This window comes from Nycticebus coucang, chromosome 9 (genome assembly GCF_027406575.1).
Source record: "Nycticebus coucang isolate mNycCou1 chromosome 9, mNycCou1.pri, whole genome shotgun sequence".
In the NCBI taxonomy this organism is placed as follows: Eukaryota; Metazoa; Chordata; class Mammalia; order Primates; family Lorisidae; genus Nycticebus; species Nycticebus coucang.
Genome location: NC_069788.1, coordinates 126,488,673 through 126,495,954, shown reverse-complemented (window position 1 = coordinate 126,495,954; position 7,282 = coordinate 126,488,673). Strand labels below are relative to the sequence as shown.

General features: G+C 41.3%; 1 pseudogene across 1 annotated transcript; it reads left to right on the top strand.

Moving 5' to 3' along the window:
* The first annotated feature begins 253 nt into the window (after window positions 1-253).
* Window positions 254-1,683, top strand: LOC128594068 (casein kinase II subunit alpha-like; annotated as a pseudogene). The gene has a single exon (XR_008382481.1). The product of XR_008382481.1 is annotated as a casein kinase II subunit alpha-like (transcript).
* Window positions 1,684-7,282: the final 5,599 nt, after the last annotated feature.

Below are 7,282 nucleotides of genomic sequence, written 5' to 3'. Positions count from 1 at the left end.
ATTACTCATTGCAGGCCTCCTTCATCCTAAGGGTTGTAGAAGTTTGCCACCTACTGACCTTTTGCTGAAGTACCTTATTCTCCAAGAAATACTGCTAACAATTATAATTCCATGCCAGAGCCGTACACTGAAGTCCGTAGCCTTCTGCAACTATTGCCAGTAAGATGGGACAGGGTTTATTTATTTTTTCTTTAAAAAACAGAACTAGCTCTGGTCCCTGCGGCTGGCGGCCGAGCCGTGCGTCTCCTCCGCCGCCGCCATATTGTCTGTGTGAGGAGAGGGGAGAGCGGCCGCTACTGCTGCCGCTACCACCACAGTTTGAAGAAAACAAGTCTGAAACAAGGTCTTACCCCTAGCTGCCTCTGAACACGGTGACTTGCCAGATCTCTAAACATCAAGTCCAGCTTTGTCCGCCAACCTGTCTGACATGTCGGGATCCGTGCCAGGCAGGGCCAGAGTTTCCACAGATGTTTATACGCACAGACTCCCGAGAATACTGGGATTATGAATCACATGTGGTGGAATGGGGAAGTCAAGATGACTACCAGCTAGTTCGAAAATTAGGCCGGAGTAAATACAGTGAAGTATTTGAAGCTGTCAACATCACAAATAATGAAAAAGTTGTTGTTAAAATTCTCAAGCCAGTAAAAAAGAAGAAAGTTAAGCGTGAAATAAAGATTTTGGAGAATTTGAGAGGAGGTCCCAATATCATCACATTGGCAGACATTGTAAAAGACCCTGTGTCATGAACCCCTGCCTTGGTTTTTTAACACATAAACAACACAGACTTCAAGCAGTTGTACCAGACGTTAACAGACTATGATATTCGATTTTACATACCAGACTGATATTCGATTTTACATGTATGAGATTTTGAAGGCCCTAGATTATTGTAACAGCATGGGAATAATGCACAGAGATGTGAAGCCCCATAATGTCATGATTGATCATGAACACAGAAAGCTACCGCTAATAGATTGGGGTTTGGCTGAGTTCTATCATCCTGGCCAAGAATATAATGTCCCAGTTGCTTCCCGATACTTTAAAGGTCCTGAGCTACTTGTAGACTATCAGATGTATGATTACAGTTTGGATATGTGGAGCTTGGGTTGTATGCTGGCAAATATGATCTTTTGGAAGGAGCCATTTTTCCATGGACATGACAATTATGATCAGTTGGTGAGGACAGCCAAGATTCTGGGGACAGAAGATTTATATGACTATATTGACAAATACAACATTGAATTAGATCCACGTTTCAATGATATCTTAGGCAGACATTCTCGTAAGTGATGGGAACGCTTTGTCCACAGTGAAAACCAGCACCTTGTGAGCCCTGAAGCCTTGGATTTCCTGGACAAGCTGCTGCGATATGACTACCAGTCACGGCTTACCACAAGAGAGGCCATGGAGCATCCTTATTTCTACACTGTTGTGAAGGACCAGGCTCAAATGGGTTCAGCTAGCATGCCAGGGAGCAGTACGTCTGTCAGCAGCGCCAACATGATGTCAGGGATTTCTTCAGTGCCAACTCCTTCACCTCTTGGACCTGTGGCTCGCCAGTGATTGCTTCTGCCAACCCCCTTGGGATGCTTGTTCCAGCTGCTGCTGGTGCCCAACAGTAGTGGCCCCATCTGTCTCCTGATGCCTGAGCAGAGGTGGGGGAGTCCACCCTCTCCTTGATGCAGCTTGTGCCTGGTGGGGAGGGATGAAACACTTCAGAAGCACCGTGTCTAAACTATTGCTCGTGGATTTATATTAGTTCAGTCATTAAAAAAAATCATAACAGGCTGATTTTCTTTTTTTTTAACTCAAACTTTTCATAACTCAGGGGATTCCCTGAAAAATTACCTGCAGGTGGAATATTTCACTGACAGATTTTTTTTCTCCCCTTCCAATTTAGTTCCTCATCACTAAAGAACAAAGATAAACCCAAAGCCTCAATCCTGGCTACTGCGTTTGGGTGGAGATTTCTTCCCATCTTCACCATTGCTCCTCCACCATTCCAGACCTTGGGGGGGTTGTATCTCATGCTTTTCTCCAGAGATTACAAAAATGTAGCTTCTCAAGGGAGGTGGGAAGGACGGAGGCAGAAAGAAAGGAAGGGAGGACCCAATCTATAGAGCAGTGTAGTTACAGCTAGTCACTTGGTATTTTACTGGAAAAGTGCTCCAGTGGGGTTATCCTGTTGACTCTAAATGGAAGCATGTCTTAATTACATTGAGATGTTGAAAATCTACCCAAAATGCCAACAGATCCTAAAACCTTCTGTTCACTATGAATCATGTCTTACTGACCTGTCCCTAAACCATTCACTTATGATTTTAGTTTTAGTTTATTTTAAAATTTTGATACCTTCCCTCTCTGGCTCTTTACCTTGGTCTTTTTCTCCTTCATCTCCAAACATGCTGACTCATAGCTGGCAGGAGGGGGAAGGCAAAATCTTTGTTGTCTTTGACTTAACCACTTTGAATTCAGTTAGTTACTGGGCATAACTTAACTACTTTTTGCAAAGGAAACAAACATTGTCTTGTATAGGGTTCATGCTAGCAAATCTAAGAGCTAATGGGAGATGTGGTCACACTGAGTTCCATTTTAAGCTTTCTACCTTCTTTTCCTCCTACCTTCCCTTTGCTTCACATGCCATCCAGTGAGAAGACCTAAGTAGGAGCAGAGCCACTATCTCCAGTGAAACTGAAATGGTAGACCTGTAATTGTGGGAAAACTATAAACTCTCTTGTTACAACCCTTCCACCTCTTGCTGTGTGTGTATATATAATACTTTGTCCTTTATATGTGAAAGATCCAGTGTTGGAATTCTTTGGTGTAAATAAACGTTTGGTTTTATTTATCAAAAAAATTAAAAAACAGATCTACAGGAAAAAGAACCAAAAGCTTAAAGATCCCATAAGACCATTATACAGTGTTTGTGTTCACTTGAAGGGCCCCTGCTGACTATTCTCATTATGTGTACTCCTTAGTTTAAAACAGAGTAAAATTAACCACAAAAGCCTGGGGAAAAGTGAAAATTTTTTCTGAGATTTCTGCTCCTGGATGTTTTATCCCACTACAGCATTTCTTTCCTGCCTTCCTTCTTCCCAGGGGTTTGAGTCAGCTGCCAGGCATTCCTTATCACCCTTTCTTAGAAAACAATGTTGACCTGTCTGGTTATGAGCTAGCTTCAGTTTTTTTTTTTTGTTTTTTTTTTGTTTTATTATTATTTGCAAAGTTCCAGTTATTGAAAACTCCAGAAGGGACCCAAGCATAATGAAACACCATATTCTTTTGAGTTTTACGTCCTGGAACTCTGAACAGTCCTCACCATAAATATTAGGGGGGAAAAAACCCTCATGCAAGCAAAGAGAGAAAGAAGGAGGGAGGGGTGGGGGAAAGGAAGACGAGAGAGAGGGAAGGAGGGAGGGGAGTGGGGCCTTGGTGTGTGCCACACCTTTATGGGGCAAGACACGATTGCAAGAGAGATTTTACCTAACACATGCAATCAGTGTAACCTGGCTTATTGTACCCTCAATGAATCCCCAACAATAAAAAAAAAAAAAAAGAAAGAAAGGAAAAAAAAATACCTATGAACCTGAAAGGTGAGGGGAAATAATGAGATTAAGGGGAAAAAAAAATAATAGGAATGTATAATTACTACTAAATTGTATACTTAAAAATGATAAAATGGTCATATGCTAGGGGGGAGGAGCAAGATGGCGGCCCAGTAACAGCTTCCTTGCATCTGGGCACCGTGAGTCTGGGGAGATAGGACTCCAGGCATCTCTGGCTGGTAGGATCTGCCTATAATCATCCCTGTGAGGATACAGGGAGTCAGTGAGAGACTTCTGGACCCCAAGAGGGGGGCTAAAACTGGCAAGTGGTCACGTGTGTTCAGTCGGTCTAAACCTGCCCGCAACTATAAGTACAGTAGCAGCCAGACTGCAAACCAGAAAGGCCTTACCTGTGAACTGTTTTGGTGTCTTTGGACTTGGCACTCAATTGAACTGCGTTGGGGAGAGCCTGAGTGGGAGTGAGGAGAACTTTGGCCATTGTCTAGGGCCCCAGTCTGAGCCACGGGAGCAGAGCTAATAGTGTTTGGCTATGGGCCACAGGGAGCCATTGTGAGTGATCTGCCCTGGCAAGCTCTGCCCTCAGGGTCACAGAGCAAGAATTGGGTGGGAGCCTGGTAACCTAATGACTGAGTAGCCCAAGGGCGGGGTCTGAGGCGCCTTATAGCCCTAACCCTCAGGTGCAGAGTGAGACCGGTTTTGGCACACTGGGTAAGTGGATAGCCACTTCAGCAGTGATTCCAGCGACAAGCACGTTCCTGGGAAAGCTTCTGTTCAGCAAGTTTCCAGGTTCAAAGTGCCTTTTAAGAGGGCTGAAGATAGATTTAGGGTTCTACCTGCTGGGGTTTGAGAAACTAGCAGCCTCCAGTCCTATCAGTACTGTGATTAACATCTCATACCCCAGAAGACCACGTGTTGCCCAGATGATATTCAACAACATATACATACTGCTTTGTTTTTGGTTGTGTTTTTTTTTTTTTTTTTGGTTTGGTTGTTTTTTTGTTTATTTTGATGTTGATGTTGCTTTGTTTTTTAATTTCAACCTTTTCTGTACAGATATTTTTCTTTCTCAATTTTTCCAGTTTAATTATAATTTCCCATTGCTGCCTTTTTCAATAACTAGAACATCATTTTTGCTAGTGTTTCTACGGCTATTATTTGGTTTTTCCACCCAATTTTATCCCATAAAATTTTCTGTTTGCTTGTTTTGGTTTGATTTATAGCATTTTTGTCCTTCCTCCCCACTTGGTGGAGGTGGGGTACTGTGTCTGATCAGGTTAGCAAAGAACTGCTGACCTCAAGGGAACCACCCAACTGGGAACGCCCAAAAGGTGTGGTTTTTTTGAAGGTTGTGTCAAAGTACCCTACTATACACCTATATTGCTCTGTCTCCCTCTTTCTCTGCCTCTCTTCTTTTTGGCAATATTCCTTTTACCCACCCCCTCTCCTTTCTCTATTTTTTCTTTCTTTTCGCTCGTTCCTCCTTTCTTTCATCCCTTCCTTGCTCTTCAACCTTCTCATCCTTCTGCTTCTATACAAAAGGACTCATTGAAACCTTAGACCACAGGCACGAGAACTTAAAGAGCAAGAGGAAGTGAAAGGAAAATTAGGGCAAGGAAACAGATAAAAGAAATAACTCATGAGGAAGAATCAGCAGAAAACTCCAGGCAACATGAAGAAATAGTCCAGAACAACCCAACCAAGAAACCATGAGGTAAATACTGAAGAGGATTCCACCTATAAAGAAATGTTAGGAATGACAAAAAGGGAATTTACAATACACAGGTTGAAAACATTGACAGAAATGATGGAAACAATGAAGGAAACTGCTAATAAAGTGGAAAATAACCAAAAGGAAATTCAAAAACAGAATCAAATAAGAGATCAATGATATGAAGAATATAAAAAGGATATAGCAGAGCTGAAGGAACTGAAACAGTAAATTAGGGAACTTAAGGATGCAATGGAAAGTATCAGCAACAGGTTAGACAAGGCAGAAGAAAGAATTTCAGAGGTAGAAGACAAAGTTCTTGAGATAACTCAGATAGTAAAAGAGGCAGAAAAGAAGAGAGAGAAAGTAGAATGTTCACTGTCAGAATTACGGGACTTTATGAAGCGTTCCAACATACGAGTTATAGGAATCCCAGAAGGGGAAGAAGAATGCCCCAGAGGAATGGAAGCCATACTAGAGAATATTATAAAAAAAAATTTCCCATATATCACCAAAGATTCTGACACACTGTTTTCAGAGGGATATCAGACCCCCGGTTGCCTCAACTCTAACCGAACTTCTCCAAGACACATTCTGATGAACCTCTCAAAAGTCAAGACAAAGGAAAAGGTTCTTCAAGCTGCCAGGAGTAAGCGCCAGTTGACCTACAGGGGCAAATCCATCAGAGTGACCACAGACTTCTCTAATGTAACGTTCCAAGTAAGAAGACAATGGTCATCTACCTTTAATCTACTTAAACAGAACAATTTCCAGCCCAGAATTCTGTACGCTGCTAAGCTAAGCTTTAAAATTGATGGAGAAATCAAATCATTTACGGATATACAAACATTGAGGAAATTTGCCACAACAAGACCAGCTCTACAGGAAATACTTCAACCTGTCCTACACACTGACCATCACAATGGATCAGCAGCAAAGTGAGAACTCAGAAATTGAAGGACAGAACCTAACCTCCACACTGATGCAAAAGATAAAACTAAGCAATGGACTCTCACCAAATAAGATGAATAGAATACTACCACACTTATCAATTATCTCAATAAATGTTAATGACTTGAATTCCCCACTGAAGAGACATAGATTGGCTGACTGGATTAAAACACACAAGCCATCCATTGGCTGTCTGCAAGAAACACACCTGGCTTCAAAAGGCAAATTAAAACTCCGAGTCAAGGTTTGGAAGACAATTTTTCAGGCAAATGGAATTCAGAAGAAAAGAGGAGCTGCAATCTTATTTTCAGATACATGTGGATTTAAAGCAACTAAAGTCAAAAAAGACCAAAATGGTCACTTTATATTGGTCAAGGGAAAAATACAACAAGAAGACATTTCAATTCTAAATATTTATGCACCGAATTTAAATGCTCCCAGATTCTTAAAACAGACCTTACTCAGTCTGAGCCATATGATATCTGATAATACCATAATAACAGGGGACTTTAACACTCCTCTTACAGAGCTGGACAGATCCTCTAAACAGAAATTAAACAAAGATATAAGAGATTTCAATGAGACCCTAGAACGACTGTGCTTCATAGACGCATATAGAACACTCCGTTCCAAAGATAAAGAATATACGTTCTTCTCATCACCCCATGGAACATTCTCCAAAATTGATCATATACTGGGACACAAAACAAATATCAACAGAATCAAAAGAATTGAAATTTTACTTTGTATCTTCTCAGACCATAAGGCACTAAAGGTGGAACTCAACTAACAAAAACGCTCGACCCCACCCAAAGGCATGGAAATTAAACAATCTTCTGTTGAATAACAGATGGGTGAAGGAAGAAATAAAACAGGAAATCATTAACTTCCTTGAGCATAACAACAATGAAGACACAAGCTACCAAAACCTGTGGGATACTGCAAAAGCAGTTTTGAGAGGAAAATTTATCTCTTTAGATGCCTACATCCAAAAAACAGAAAGAGAGCACATCAACAATCTCACAGGCCATCTTATGGAATTGGAAAAAGAAGA